The sequence below is a fragment of the Hylobates moloch genome, unplaced genomic scaffold (genome assembly GCF_009828535.3).
Source record: "Hylobates moloch isolate HMO894 unplaced genomic scaffold, HMol_V3 SCAFFOLD_6, whole genome shotgun sequence".
Classification (NCBI taxonomy): domain Eukaryota; kingdom Metazoa; phylum Chordata; class Mammalia; order Primates; family Hylobatidae; genus Hylobates; species Hylobates moloch.
The window spans coordinates 38,571,311-38,587,730 of record NW_026652281.1 but is presented as its reverse complement, the minus strand read 5'-3'; positions in this window follow the sequence as shown (position 1 = coordinate 38,587,730).

The following is a 16,420-nucleotide window of genomic DNA, read 5'->3' as shown; positions in this document are numbered from 1 at the left end:
TGCCAAAGGCGGTGCACATATATTCAATCAAGGAGATAGTTTTGGAAATTATGATCTAAACAAAAAGATAAGACAATTAAGGAAATTGCCAGTAGAGATGGTTTTAATGATCAGGGTGAAATTTTACTGAGGGACTTTTTTAAGGTAACTGATTGCCCCTCGGCCTGCTTTATTCCAGCTTCTTGGAAATGATTTTTATATCCTCCAATTTTACATCAATTATTCCTTTTATTCTATATAAGATGTATGAGTCTGGCAAGGCCCAGCAGCAGTAGGACTTTGAAGTGAGTAGCCAGAGAAGCTGATGTGGGTTTAGCTCATTGGGCATACTTTCATAGAAACTAGCAAGTTCTTTTCTCTTTCAGTCTAACACTTACGCAGCATAGCTTGTGCCTTAGGAAGGGCCTAGAGGGACGGCAAAGGAATAAGAAATGAAAGACACTGGGGGCTTGAGAGAAGGGAATAGGAATCAGTGAAGAAGTAAAAGGTACAGACAAGAGATGCTCTATAAAGATTGGTATTTAATTAAGGAAAGGCTTGGCACAATGAATACTGACAAATTGTATCATTGGCACTTAGAATTATTTCTTAGGATAGATTCACCAAAATGAAAATAGATGGGTCAGAGGATATCAATATTTTTAGGTCTCTTGATATCTATGACAAATTGTAATCAGCACTCCCACCAGAAATGTCTGAGGGTTCCTTATTTACTGGATGTTTGCCAGTGTTAGCAATCATTTTTTTATTGTTGTTAAAAATGCTTAATTAATAAATGTTATGTTACTGTTTCCATTTTAACCTATATTATTAGTGAAATCAAATGGTTTTCAATATGTCTGTTGCCTTATATTTCCTCATTGAATTTTTTTTTTTTTTTTACTTTTAAGTTCAGGAGTACATCTGCTGGTTTATTATATAGGTAAACTTGTGTCATGGGGGTTTGTTGTACAGATTATTTCGTCACCCAGGTATTAGGCCTAGTATCCATTAGTTACTTTTTCTGATCCTCTCCCTTCTCCTAGCCTCCACCTTCTGATAAATCTCATTGTCTGTTGTTCCCCTGTAAGTGTCCATGTGTTCTCATCATTTAGCTCCCACTTATAAGTGAGAACATGTGGTATTTGGTTTTCTTTTCCTGCATTAGTATGCCAAGGATAGTGGCCTCCCACTCCATCCATGTTCCTGCAAAGAACATGATCTCATTCCTTTTATGTCTGCATACTATTCTATTGTGTATGGTACCATATTTTCCTTATACAGTAATTTGATGGACATTTAGGTTGATTCCTTGTCTTTGCTACTGTGAATAGTGCTGCAATGAAAATACGCATGCATGAGTGTTTATGATAGGATGATTTATATACCTTCGGGTATATACCCAGTAATGGGATTGCTGGGTAGAAGAAATGGTATTCTGCTTCTAGGTCTTTTAGGAATTGCCGTACTGTCTTCCACAATGGCTGAACTAATTTACACTCCCAACAACAATATAAAAGCGTTCCTTTTCTCTGCAACCTTGCCAGCATCTGTTGTTTCTTGACTTTTTAATAAGCACCATTCTGACTGGTGTGAGTTGCTATCTCTTTGTGGTTTTGATTTGCATTTCTCTAACGATAGTGATGCTGAACTTTTTTCATATGTTTGTTGGTGGCATGAATGTTTTCTTTTGAGAAGTGTCTTTTCATGTCCTTTGTCCACTTTTTAAAGAGGTTTGTTTTTTTTTCTTGTAAATATGTTTAAGTTCCTTGTAGAGTCTGGATATTAGATGCTTGTGAGATGGATAGATTGCAAAATTTTTCTCCTTTTCTGTAGGTTGTCTGTTTACTCTGATGATAGTTTCTTTTGCTGTGCAGAAGCTCTTTAGTTTAATTAGATCCCATTTGTCAATTTATTTTGTTGCAATTGTTTTTGTTGCAATTGCTTTTGGCATTTTCGTTGTGGAATCTTTGCCCATGCCTATGTCCTGAATGGTATTGCCTAGATTTTCTTCTAGGGTTTTTATAGTTTTGGGTTTTACATTTAAGTCTTGAATCCATCTTGAGTTAATTTTTGCATAAGGTGTAAGGAAGAGATTCAGTTTCAATTTTGTGCACATGGCTAGCCAGTTCTCCAAGCAGCATTTATTAAATAGGGAATCTTTTTTTTTTTTTTTTTTTTTTGAGACAAAATCTAGCTCTGTCACCCAGGCTGAGTGCAGTGGCGCAGTCTATGTTCACTGCAACCTGCGTCTCTCAGGTTGGAGCGATTGTCCTGCCTCAGCCTCCTGAGTAGTTGGGATTACAGGTGCCTGCTGCCACACACAGCGTTTTTTTTTTTTTTGTTGTTTGTTTGTTTTTTGTATTTTTAGTAGAGATGGGATTTCAGTGTGTTGGCCAGGCTGGTCTCAAACTCCTGACCTCAAGTTATCCACCCGCCTCGGCCTCCCAAAGTGCTGGGATTACAGGCTAAATAAAGACTGCTCCCCATTGCTTTTGTTAGGTTTGTCAAAGATCAGATGGTTGTAGGTGTGCTGTCTTATTTCTGAGTTCTCTATTATGTTCAATTGGTCTATTTGTCTGTTTTTGTACCAGTACCATGCTGTTTTGGTTACTGTAGCCTTGTAGTATAGTTTGAAGTTGAAGTAGTGTGATACCTCCAGCTTTGTTTTACTTTTGCCTAGCATGGTCTTGGCTATATGGGCACTTTTTGGTACCATATTAATTTGAAAATAGTTTTCTCTAATTCTGTGAAGAATGCCAATGGTAGTTTAGTGGGAATAGCATTGAGTATATACATTACTTTGGCAATGTGGCCATTTTCACAGTATTGACTCTTCCTATCCATGAGTATAGAGTGTTTTTCCCATTTGTTAGTGTCCTCTCTTACTTCCTTCAGCAGTGGTTTGTAGTTCTCTTTGAAGACATCCTTCACTTCCTTTGTTAGCTCTATTCCTAGGTATTTTATTTTCTTTGTAGCAATTGTGAATGGGAGTTCATACGTGATTTGGCTCTCTGTTTGCCTGTTGTTGGTGCATAGAAATGCTAGCGGTTTATGCACATAGGTTTTGTATCCTGAGGCTTTGCTGAAGTTGCTTATCAGGCAAAGAAGCTTTTGGGTTGAGACAATGGGGTTTTCTAGATACAGGACCATGTCATCTGCAAACACAGATAATTTGACTTCCTCTCTTCCTGTGTGAATACTCTTTATTTATTTTTTTTGCCTGATTGCCTTGGCCAGAAATTCCAACACTATGTTGAATAGGAGTATTGAGAGAGGACATCCTTGTCTTGTGCTGGTTTTCAAGGAGAATGCTTCCAGCTTTTGCCTATATAGTATGATATCGGCTGCAGGTTTGTTATATATGGCTGTTATTATGTATGTTCTTTCAATACTTAGTTTATTGAGAGTTTTTAACAATAAAGGGATGTTAAATTTTGTCAAAGGCCTTTTCCACATCTATTGATCATGTGGTTGTTATCTTTAGTTCTCTTTATGTGATGAATTACATTTATTGATTTGTGTATGTTGAACCAACCTTGCATCCTTGGGATGGCACCAACTTGATTGTGGTGGATAAGCTTTTTGATGTGCTGCTATATTCGGTTTGCCAATATTTTATTGAGGATTTTTGCCTCACGGTTCATCAGGGATATTGGCCTGAGGTTTTCTTTTTTTGTTGTATCTCTGTTGTATATCTGGTATGAGGATGATGCTGGCCTCATAAAATGAGTAGGGAGGTGTCTCTCCTTTTCAGCTGTTTCGTATAGTGTCAGTAGAAGTGGTACCAGCTCTTCTTTGTACCTCTGGTAGAATTCAGCTGTGAATCCATCTTGTCCTGGGGTTTTTTGGTTGGTAGGCTACTTATTACTGCCTCAATTTCTGAACTTGTTATTTGTCTGTTTAGGGATTCAATTTCTTCCTGGTTTAGTCTTGGGAGGTGTGTTTGTCCAGAAACATATCTATATCTTCTAGATTTTCTAGTTTATGTGCATAGAGGTATTTATAGTATTCTCTAATGATTGTTTGTATTTCTGTGGGGTCAGTGGCAATATCCTCCTTATTATTTTTGATGGTGTCTGTTTGATTCTTCTCTCTGTCCTTCTTTATTAGTCTAGCTAGTGGCCTGTCTCTTGTATTAATTTTCTCAAAAAACCAGCTCCTGGATTTGTTGATTTTTTTAAAAAGGGGTTTTTGTGTCTCTATTGCTTCAGTTCATCTCTGATTGTGCTTACTTCTTGTCTTCTGGTAGCTTTGGGATCTGTTTGCCCTTGGTTTTCTCTTTCTTTTTGCAGTGATATTAGGTTGTTGATTTGAGATGCTTTCTAGCTTTTTGATGTGGGCCTTTAGTGCTATAAATTTCCTTCTTAAAACTACTTTAGCTGCATCCCAGAGATTCTGGTATGTTGTCTCTTTGTTATCATTGGTTCCAAAGAACTTCCTGATATCTGCCTAAATTTCATTATTTACCCAGGAGTCATTCAGGAGCAGGTGTTCAATCTCTATATAGTTGTGTAGTTTTTAATGAGTTTATTAGTCTTAAGTTCTAACTTGATTGCACTGTAGTCTCAGAGACTGTTATGATTTCAGTTCTTTTTCATCTGCTTAGGAGTGTTTCCTATTATGTGATCAATTTTAGCGTAAGTGCCATGTGGCAATGAGAAACATGTATATTCTGCTGTTTTTGGGTAGAGAGTTCTGTAGATATGTATGGTTCACTTGATCCAGAGCTGAGTTCAGGTCCTGAATGTCTTTGTCTGTGCTATTATCATGTGGGAGTCTATCTCTTTGTAGGTCTTTAAGAACTTGCTCTATGAATGTGGGTGCTCCTGTATTGGGTGCATATATATTTAGGATAGTTAGCTCTTCTTGTAGAATTGAATCTTTACCATTCTGTAATGCCTTTATTTGTCTTCTTTATTTTTGTTTGTTTAATGTCTGTCTTGTCAGAAATTAGGATTTCAGCTCCTGCTTTTTTCTGTTTTCCATTTGCATGGTAAATTTTCCTCCATGCCTTTATTTTGAGCCTATGTATATCTTCACACACCTGAGGTGGGTCTCTTGAAGACAGCATACCAGTGGGGCTTGACTCTTTATCCAGCTTGCCATTCTGTGTTTTTTAATTGGGGGCATTTAGCCCATTTACATTTAAGGTTAATGTTGTCATATGTGAATTTGATCCTGTTATCATGATGTCAGCTGGTTGTTTTGCAGACTTGTTTATGTGGTTGATTCATAGGGTCACTGGTCTGTGTACTTCAGTGAGTTTTTGTGGTGGCTGGTAATGGTTTTTCCTTTCTATATTTAGTGCTTCCTTCAGGAGCTCTTGCAGGACAGAACTGGTGGTGATGTATTCCCTCAGCATTTGCTTGTCTGAAAAGGATTTTATTTCTCCTATGCTTATGAAGTTTAGTTTTGCCAGATGTGAAATTCTGGGTTGGAAATTCTTCCAGATGTTGAACATTGGTCCCCTGTCTCTTCTGGCTTGTAGGGTTTCTGCTGAGAAGTCCCAAGTTAGTCTGATGGGCTTCACTTTATAGATGACTTGGTCTTTCTCTCTGGCTGCCCTTATCATTTCCTTCTTTCATTTAAATCTTGGAAAATCTGATGATTATATGTGTTGGGTTTGATCTTCTCATGGAGTATGATACTGGGGTTCTCTGGATTTTCCGAGTTTGAATGTTGGCCTATCTTGCTAGGTTGGGAAAGTTCTCCTGGATGATATCTTGAAATATATTTTCCAACTTGGTTCCAATCTCCTCATCTCTTTCAGGCAAGCCTAATCAGTCCTAGGTTCAGTCTTTTTTTCATAATCCCATGTTTCTTAGAGGTTTTGTTTGTTTGTTTCTTTTCATTCTCTTTTCTCTATTATTGTCTGCCTGTCTTATTTCAGAAAGATAGCCTTCAAGCTCTGAGATTCTTTCCTCTGCTTGGTCTATTCTGCCATTGATACTTGTAATTACATTGTGAAGTTCTCATGTTTTATTTCTCAGTTCCATCAGATCAGTAATATTCCTCTCTAAACCGGCTATTCTGGTTATCAGCTCTTGTATTGTTTTATTATGATTCTTACCTTCTTTGCAATGGGTTTAAATATGCTGCTTTAGCCCAGTGAAGTTTGTTATTACCCACTTTCTGAAGCCTACTTCTGTCAATTCAGCTACCTCAACCTCAGCCCCGTTCTGTGTCTTTGCTGGAGACATGTTGTGGTCATTTGGAGGAGAAGAGGCACTCTGGCTTTTTGAGTTTCCAGTGTTTTTGCATTGATTCTATCTCATCTTTTTGAGCTTATCTACCTTCAATCTTTGAGGCTGCTGACCTTTGGATGGTTTTTTCGTGGGGTCTTTTTTGTTGATGTTGTTGTTGTTGCTTTCTGTTTTTTTTTTCTTTTTTTTCTTTTAACAGTCAGTCCACCCTTCCACAGGGTTGCTGCAATTTGCTGGGGGTCCACCCGAGACCTCAGTTGCCTCGGTGCCTCCTGCACCTGGAGGTATCAGCAGTGAAGACTGTAAAACAGCAAAGATAGCCTGTTCCTTCCTCTGGCAGCTTTGTCCCGGGGGGCACTGACCTGATGCCAGCTCGAATGCTCCTATTTGTGTCTGGAGATTCCTGTTGGGAGGAATAGAATCAGGGACATACTTAAAGAAGCATTCTGGCTGCTCCTTGGCAGAGCAGGTGTGCTGCACTTGGGGGAACCCCTCTTGTCCAGACTGCCTAGACTCTCCAGAGCCAGCAGGCTGGTAAGTCAACTGAACCACAGAGACAGTGGCCACCTCTCCACCTGGGAAGCTCAATCCCAGGGAGAGATCACAGTTTTGTTCATATAACCCTAGCTGGAGTTGCTAAAATTCCCACAGAAAGGGCCTGTCCAGTGAGGAGGGATGGATCAGGTTCCCACTTAAACAAGCAATCTTGCCACAATTTGGCACAGCACCTATTCTGCATTGTGAGAAACTCCTCCTGGTATGGACCACCTGGACTCCCTGGAGCTAGCAGGCTAGAATGGCTGACTTGAACCACAGAGATGGCAGTCACCCACCCCCTAGGAACTCAGTGCATCTCAGGCAGTCTCTAGCCTGCTTCCACTGGCTGACTAAAATTCCAAGCCAGTGAGTCTTAACTTTAGAGGTGCCATGGGAGTGGGACCTGCAGGATGATGCCACATGGTTCACTGGATTCAGTCCCCTTCCTAGGAGAATGCATGGACAGATTTCCCACCTTGCTGGAATTCCCAGGGCCAGAGTATGCAAATTCCTGCGTCTCCGTGCATGTCTGAGCTGCTCTGCCAAGACACCACACAGCTCTATGCTTTGGACCTAAGGCCCTGGTGGTGTGGGCTCATGAGGGGATTTCCTGATCCATGGGTGGCAAAGATCCATGGGAAAAGTGTAGTTTCCCAGGTGGGGTTGCACAATCACTTACCACCTCCCTTGGCTGGAGGTAGGGGCTTCCCTGGCTCTGTGCCACTCCCAGGTCAGCCGTCGCTCCACCCTGCTTTTCCTCACTCTCCATGGGTTGAGCTATCCACCTCTTCAGTCCCAGTGCAAGAATCTGGATACCTCAGTTGAAGATGCATAATTCACTTGCCATTTTCATTCCTCTCTGTGAGAGCTGCAGACCACAGCTGCTTCTAATAGGCCATCTTGGACCCATCCAGGTCTGTGTCTCTTTGAAGGTCTCTACGAACTTGCTTTATGAATTTGAGTGCTCTTGTGTTGGGTACTTATATATTTAGGACAGTTAGATCTTCTTGTTGAATTGAGCTTTTTACCATTATGTAATGTGCTTTTTTGTCTTTTTTTTTTTTTTATCTTTGTTGGTTTAAAGTCTGTTTTTGTTTTTTTTTTTCTTTTCTGAAATTAAAATAGCAAAGCCTGCTTTTTTCTGTTTTCCATTTGCTTGGTAGATTCATCTCCAACTCTTAACTTTGAACCTATCATTGTCATTACGTGTGAGATGAGTCTGTTGAAGACAGCATACAGTTGGGTCTTGGATCTTCATCCAGCTTGCCACTCTGTGCCTTTTAATTGAGGCATTTAGTACATGTATGTTCAAGGCTAGTATTGATATGTGTGGATTTGATCCTGTCATCATAATGTTAGATGATTATTATGCAGGGTTTTTTGTGTGGTTGCTTTATAGTGTAACTGATCTGTGTACTTCAGTGTGTTTTCGTAGTGGCTGGCAATGGTCTTTCCTTTTGATATTTAGTGCTTCCTTCAGGAGCTTGCAAGGCAAACCTGGTGGTAATGAATTCCCTCAGCATTTGCTTGTATGAAAAGGAACTTATTTCTCCTTTGCTTCTGAAGCTTAATTTGGCCAGATATGAAATTCTGGGTTGGATTTTTTTAAAGAATGTTGAATGTTGGCCCCAAATCTCCTCTGGCTTGTAAGGTTTCAGCTGGGAGGTCTACTGTTAGTCTGATGGGCTTCCATTTGTAGATGACCTGATATTTCTCTCTAGCTGCCTTTAAATATTTTTTCTTTCATTTCAACCCTGGAGAATCTGATTTTGTGTCTTGGGGATGATCTTCTTTTAAAGTATCTTACTGGGGTTCTCTGCATTTCTTGAATTTGAATGTTGGCCTCTATAGCTAGGTTGGGGAAGTTCTCATGGATGATATCCTGAAATATGATTTCCAAGTTGCTTACACTCTCCCCATCTCTTTCTGGGAAATCAGTGAGACATTAATTTGTTCTCTCTACGTAATCCCATATTTCTCAGAGGTTTCGTTTGTTCATTTTTAGTCTTTTTTTTCTATATTCTTGTCAGATTGTCTTATTTCAGAAAGCCAGTCTTCAAGCTCTGAGGTTCTTTCCTCAGCTTGGTCTATTTTGCTATTAATACTTGTGATTACATTATGAAATTTTTGTAGTGTGTTTTTCAACTCTGTCAGGTTGGTTATGTTTTTTTCTTTACTGATTATGTTGTCTGTCAGCTCTTGTATCATTTTATTGTGATTCTTAGCTTCACTTCATAAGGTACTCCTGGATCTCAACGATCCTTGATTCTATCCGTGTTCTGAATTTCATTTCTGTTCATTCAAGCATCTTAGCCCAGTTCAGAACCCTTGCTGGAGAGGCAGTGTGGTAATTTGGAGTAAAGAAAGCGCTCTGGCTGAGTTATCAGAGTTCTTGCCCTAGTTCTTTTTCATCTTTGTGGGCTAATTTTCTTCAATCTTTGACGTTGCTGACCTTTGGATGGGCTTTTTTTCTTTTATCCTATTTGATGACCTTGAGGGTTTGATTGTGGTATAAGGTGGGTTCAGTCAACTGGCTTCATTACTGGAAGTTCTTAAAGGACCAAGGCTCAGCTCAGGACTCCTGGACTTCACACTGTAAATCCAGGGGACTTGTATCAGGCCCCAACTTTGTTCTCTGACTCTTTGAGGTTAGAAATCCACTGCACTGCGGAGATTGAGGTGTTCCTTGACTGCTGGTCAGTATACTCCAATGGGTGGTACCAGCCAAAGTATTTTGTAGTGGGGTGGTAGTGAGATCCATCCTAATTTGCATGTGCTAGCAGCAGCAGCAGCTTGGTGGGGTGCTAGCTTGTTGGCTGCAGCAGGGTGCTAGTGGGTACTGGGGTGCCTGTCTCCATGAAGGCATTTACAACAGTGGCAGAGGCAGCACAGTTCAAGGAGTGGGGGATTAAAGTTGTTTAGGTCATTTACCCACATGTGTATGTCAGAATCTTAGTATTTTAGTTAGGTAAGCCTTTCTCTTAGGTACCAAATGGCACAGCTAGTGTGTGTAAAAAAGTGATCTGCGCATATTTTCAAGTCAGTTGTTTGTATTACACCCAGGAATGCTCTTTTCTTTTCTTGCTTTATTTCAAATTTCTTTGTGGTTTTATAGCAATTGAGAGATTTAGAATGAGAACAAAGTTGATTTTGTCCCATTAAAAGACTGTTTTTAAGATCTGATCATTTTAAATCCAACTAGCAGATGCTGTGGGTCATCAATTGAATCATATTGTAAATAATTCTAACTTGTTTTTTAATCAGCTGACAACGGTTTTTCATGTAAGCACTGAAATGAGACACATATAAGGCAATTTTTCAGCAGAAGGAAAAAAATTCAAACAGCTTTTGCTCCCTTGAGAAATACTACAGAGGGATCTGGTAAAAGAGAAGGAAGCTTGTGGCTAAAATTTTTCCCATAATCTCCAGAGACATTAGAAATGAAATGGCCACTTCAGTCAGAGTCTCCATTTGCTACAGGAGTATAGTCTGAAGCCTTTCTTCACTTAATTTTCTGGACTGGATTATTTATAAGGCATGTTCCCACTTTAAAAGAAGGGCATATATGCTATGGGTAAGACGTGGGAATGGGAAATGTACTTGCCTCACAAATGAAATCAAACTTAATTTTGGAGGGATGGTTCAAAAAGTTGCTTTTTCATTCATTTATTTATTTGCTTAATTCGTATTTATTGAGCTCTGTGTTTAAGGCATCAAGCTAGTTGCAAGGGGGATACATAGACGAATTGCACTCCATCCCACCTCACAAGAGTGTGTGGTTGATTAGGAATGATGTAACACATTGTTAAATGGACATAATCCAAGAAGAATGTGATCAATGACATAAGAGAGGTTCAACTAAAGTGCCATGGATGTTCAATGTGGGAAAGAGCATCCAAATAATCCTACCTTGATCAGACTTTGAAACTGCTTGCTGCTCAGTGTTCTGTTTCTTCTGGCCTGTGCATATAGAACAGCTGCACTGCAAATAACAGAGCTTCCTGAGGGCCCAGTTCAGGACTGCCTTTTTAGTCTCCCAGGGAATCCTTTCACAGTTTACCTGGACAATTGCTATCTTGGGCCTATGCAGCATAGTTTTTTTCTTTAGATAGCACTCTAATTTCCATTTGGAGTACTACTACTTTCTCTTTGGGACTAGTCTTATGGTACAGAAACTGGGGTCCTCTCTTTTTAAACCAAATTTGCACATGATTGAAGCTAGGTAAACCTCTGGTCCCAAGCTACAAGTTGAATATGGAGCAAAATGACAGAGTTTGTCTTCACTGGGTTGTTTCTGTAGTTCCTATTTCTTGGTTTGCTTCCTGTTCATTTTGGAGTTTGGTTCTCTGACTTCCCTGAGGTAAGATATTTTTCAAAATCTTTACTGTATGGAGGTTAGTCAGAGTTGGGTTTTGGATGCTTATGGAATATCTGTTGTTTCCGGCCAGGTGATGTGGCTCATGCCTGTAATCCCAGCACTTTGGGAGGCCTAGGCAGGTGGATCATGAGGGCAGGAGTCCAGCCTGCCTAGCATGGTGAAACCCTGTCTCTACTAAAAAACACAAAAAATTAGCCAGGCATGGTGGCCGGCACCTGTAGTCCCAGCTGCTTGGGAGGCTGAGGGAGGAGAATGGTGTGAACCTGGGAGGTAGAGCCTGCAGTGAGCCAAGATGATGCCACTGCACTCCAGCCTGTGTGACAGAGCAAGACTCCATCCAAAAAAAAAAACAAAAAACATCTGTCGTTTCCTATCCTAGACCCATTTTCTACCCATCTCCACCCTACTCTCTGTCCAGGAGATTTACCTGAATGGATTAGGTCAGCAGGTTTTCCTCACCGTATGATTTATGGTTGGATTTGAATAAGGGAATTTCCTATGAGAGATCAGAGAAAGAGGAGAGTGAGATCATATCTCTTGGTCCCTTCCTGGTGAGGTGAACCTTAAACTGGCTGTCTCTCAATCGAGCTTGAGTTCTGATTGTAGGGGATGAACATTTGCCATGTTAATTAAATATACAGCAGTGCCATGTTCTTTTGGTATGGTATGGGATTGGTGGAGAAGGCATGAGACCCTGAGAAATTGAATGGTGTTAGATACGAACAAGGCTGAGAAATTTTTACTTCTGAATTCCCTTGAACATGTCTTTATGGGAAAGGAGCCTGTTCCTGCTTCTTTTCTCTATTAGGAAACTAGCTCTCCTCTGCTTAAAGCCTCTCAATGACTACTTGAGACTGTTGCTGCAGTTGCCTCGGAAGTTGACAAAGTATTTAGCGTACACCCCCATCACATATTCTCAGGGCTCATGCAGAGAGCCAGATCCCAACATTGCCCAGGACCGCTCCAGTAGGAGGTATCTTATGGGCTACAAGAGTAAATGACCTCGTAAAATGAGTTCAGAAGTGCTCCCTCTTCTTTTTTTTTGGGAAAAACTCAAGAAGGATTTGTGTCAATTCTTCTTTAAATGTTTGGTAGAATTCACGAGTGAAGTCATCTGATCCTAGGCTTTTCTTTGCTGAATGGTTTTTGATTACTAACTCAATCTCTATTCGTTATTGGTCTGTTTAGATTTTCCATTTCTTCATGGTTCAGTCTTTGTAGATGTATGTTTTAGGAATTTACTCATTCCTTCTAGTTTAACCAGTTTGGTAGTATATAAATATTCATAGTAATATCAGCGTTATCCTGATATAAAAGCCAGATAAAAACATTACAAGAAACAAGAACTGCAGACCAATATCCTCAATGAAGATAGATGAAAAAATCCTCAACAAAATACTAGAACTGAATTAAACAGCACATTAAAAGGCTCACACACCATGATCACATAGGATTTACCCCTGGGATGCAAAGATGGCCCAACATACACAAATCAATTAATGTGATATGCCACATTGACCGAATGAACAAAAATCACATGATCATTTCAGTAGATGCAGAAAAAGCATTTGATTCCATCCAACACCCTTTCATGATAAAAACTGTCAATGAACGTGGTGTGGAAGAAATTTGTCTCAATATAATGAAGGGCATATATGAAAAGCTCATATCATATTCAATGGGGGAAAACTAAAAGGTTTTCCTCTAAGATCAGGAACAAGGCAAGGGTGCATATAGACCAATGAAACAGACTAAAGAGTCCAGAAATAAACCCATGTGTGTGTGGTCAACTGTTCTTTGACAAGGGTGCCAAGAATTCACAGTAGGGAAAGGATAGTCTCCCACAAGTGGTGTTGAGAAAATCGGGTATCCATATGCAAAAGAATGAAATTAAAGCCTTATCTTATACCATAAACAAAAAGAAATGCAAAATGAATTAAAGATTTAAGTATAAGACCTGAAAACTCCTAAAGAAAATACAGGGGAAATTTTCTTGACATTAGTCTGGGCAATGATTTCTTGGATATGACACCAAAAGCACAGGCAAAAAGCAAAAATAAGTAAGTGAGACTACATCAAACTAAAAAGCTTCTGTACAGTAAAGAGAATAATCAACAGAGTAAAAGGTAACATTAAAGGAGAGAAAATATTTGTAAAACATATATCTGAAAAGGGGTTAATATCTGATATATATATAAGGAACTCCTACAACTCAATAGCAAGAAAAACAAATAACCCAATTAAAAATGGGCAAAGAACTTGAACAGATATTTCTCCAAAGAAGACATATAAATGGCCAACAGGTATATGAAATGTTCAACATTACTAATCATCAGGGAGATGCAAAATAAAACTACAATGAGACATCACCTCACATCTGTAAGGATGACTATTATAAAAGAAAAACAAAAGACAATTGTTGGTGAGGATGTGGAGAAACTGCAACTTTTGTATGTTGTGGGTGGGAGTGGAAAATAGGCAGTGACTGTGGAAAATAGTATTGAGGTGTCGTAAAAGTTAAAAGAATTACCATATAATCCAGCGATCCCACTTCTGAGTATATATGCAAAAGGATTGAAATTGGGATCTTGAGTTATTTGAAGTATAATTTTAATAGTGAATATATGGGAACAATCTGTCTATTGATAGAATGAATAAAGAAAATATTTGGGAGGCTGAGATGGGCAGATCATGAGGTCAGGAGATCAAGACCATCCTGGCCAACATGGTGAAACCCCATCTCTACTAAAATACACACAAAAAATTAGTCGGGCGTGGTGGCACGTGACTGCAGTCCCAGCTACTTGGGAGGCTGAGGCAGGGGAACCACTGGAACCCGGGAGGCAAATGTTGCAGTGAGGCCAGATTGCACCATTGCACTCCAGCCTGGCAACAGAGTGAGACTCTGTCTCAAAAAAAAAAAAAAAAAAAAAAAAAAGAAAATGTGATATATGTTGATATATGATATATGTTGATATACGTATATATGTACGTATATACAGATGTAAGTATATACATATATATACATATGTAAGTATATACATATATACACATATGTAAGTATATACATATATATACATATGTATGTATATGCGTATATACATATATATACATATGTATGTATATGCATATATACATACATATACATACCTATGTATATGCGTATATACATACATATATACATACACACAGTAATATTGCAATCTATGTAGAATATTATTCTTCCTTAAAAAAAGGAAAATCTTGCCATATGCAACATGGATAAACCCGAAGGACATTATACTAAGTGAAATAAGCCAGTTATAGAGGAACAACAATTGAATGATTCTACTTATATGAGGTATATAAAATAGCCTCATAGAAACAGAATGGTGGTTGCCAGGGACTGAGGAGTGGCAGAAATAAGGAGCTGCTATTCAGTGGGTCTAAAGTTTCAGTTACACAAGATGTGTAAGTTCTAGAGATCTGCAGTACAACATAGTGCCTTAGTGCTTAGAGTTAATGATACCGTATTGTGCAGTTAAAAGTTTGTTAAAAGGATAGATCTCATGTTACATTTACTTACCACAATAATTTCAAAGCTAGAAAAATTGGCTTACAAATAAATATGGTGCATTCTCAGGGAAAAATAGTTTTGGAGAACATTATTGGGACAAGCAGCAAATTTCAAATAAGAATAGTGAATTATATAACACTGTTGTATTCAACTTAGATTTTCTGATTTTGATAATTTTATGGTGGTTACATAACAATGTCCTTGTTCTTGGAAAACACATTTTCAAGTATTTTGGGGTAACAGTGCATGATGGCTGTAATTTACTCTTAATTGACAAGTAATTCAGTAAAAACAGTGTATGAGGATGTGTGCACGTAGAGAAAGAGAAACATAAACTCCAATATACCCTTTACCCAGATTCAATTGAAAGTACTAACCTTTTGCCTTATTTGTTTGTCATTTATACCTTTCATGCAATTTTAAATTTATGCAACTGTATTTTTGAAATTGTATTAAAATAAAAAGCTAAAGAAACACAATTCTTAAAAAAAAAAAAGAGCAAATTACCTTACCATTGTATATCATTAGGAGCCTAAAAGTAAGCATAGGAGAGGTTTTCTGGGGTGCTCAAGCAAGAGGATGGAAATGTAATCACATAAGCCTGAATTTATTGAAGTGAATGCACTTGTTTGGGATTCAGAATTTAATGTGTCGGTGTAAACACTTGGTAGAGGCATGAGTAGTTTGCTGGGTTGGCTGATGTAAACCTGTACCCAAAGTTGGCTTACAGTTAATAAGGTTAAAAGGCTGTCATTCCCTCTGCATTCTGAAAATGTAAGAGTCTCATGCCTCAGGAAATGGGAATGTTGGAATAGATTTATTATGTGCAACCTATTCATTCACCTCCAGTCACACACTCTGGGAAAACATGGAGGGAATCCTTTCATTAAAGCGGTGGTAAGGACTCCACAATCCTTGAAGACCCCTGAGTTGCCAGTTCTCTTTAGGCCAGATAGAATGTAGGGAGGTTTCAGTGCCATTTGGTTTCCAATCTCAATGGGAATAATGTCATGTGGAGTTATAGAGAACAGGTGGTGATGCAATTACTGCAATAAAATCATGTTTTAAATGGTAATTAGAGGAATTTGACCCGCAGGGATCTCTGGCAGTGGCTCCTTAGAAATGAAATAGATGGGCAACCTAGTAAAATGCTTCTTGAAATACACAGGCAGAAAAAAATTAGGTTGGCAGAGAAGAAAACTAATTTGAATGCCTTAAGTGGAATTTACAGCTTCTTATCCAGTCCCTATACCTAAATCAGTGCCCAGACCCTGAATCCCTGGAGTTACGGGGAAGTAAGATCTCTTTGAGGAAAAAATTGTGTAACAAAACCCCAAGCCTTCTCCAAATGTTCCTGAGGCCGTTTACTGGGGTGACTGTGCACAGGGAAGAAAGGAACTCAGCTCTTATAGGGCTTATTGAATACTGAGATGATACTCAGATACCTCAAATGACACCGTAATCCACAAGTCATGGAAGGAGCTTGTGGAGCTTAGATTATAATTGGAGTCCTGGCCAGTGACAGTCTAGAAGTGCATCAAATGAGAATACTAATGTCCTCAGGTTATTTCTTCAGTTGTAAAACATTTAATATATAGTATACTTAGCAATTAGAAAATCTTTCATATTGGTTCCCCTGACTTGCGGAATGAGGAGAAACAAGCACAAGCCCAGTTAATAGATTTATCTGTACACTATGTCAATACCAGCAGGAAGAGTTTGGCTGCTTCACTGTGGTCCTACTTAGGGTAGCTTGAAAAACAC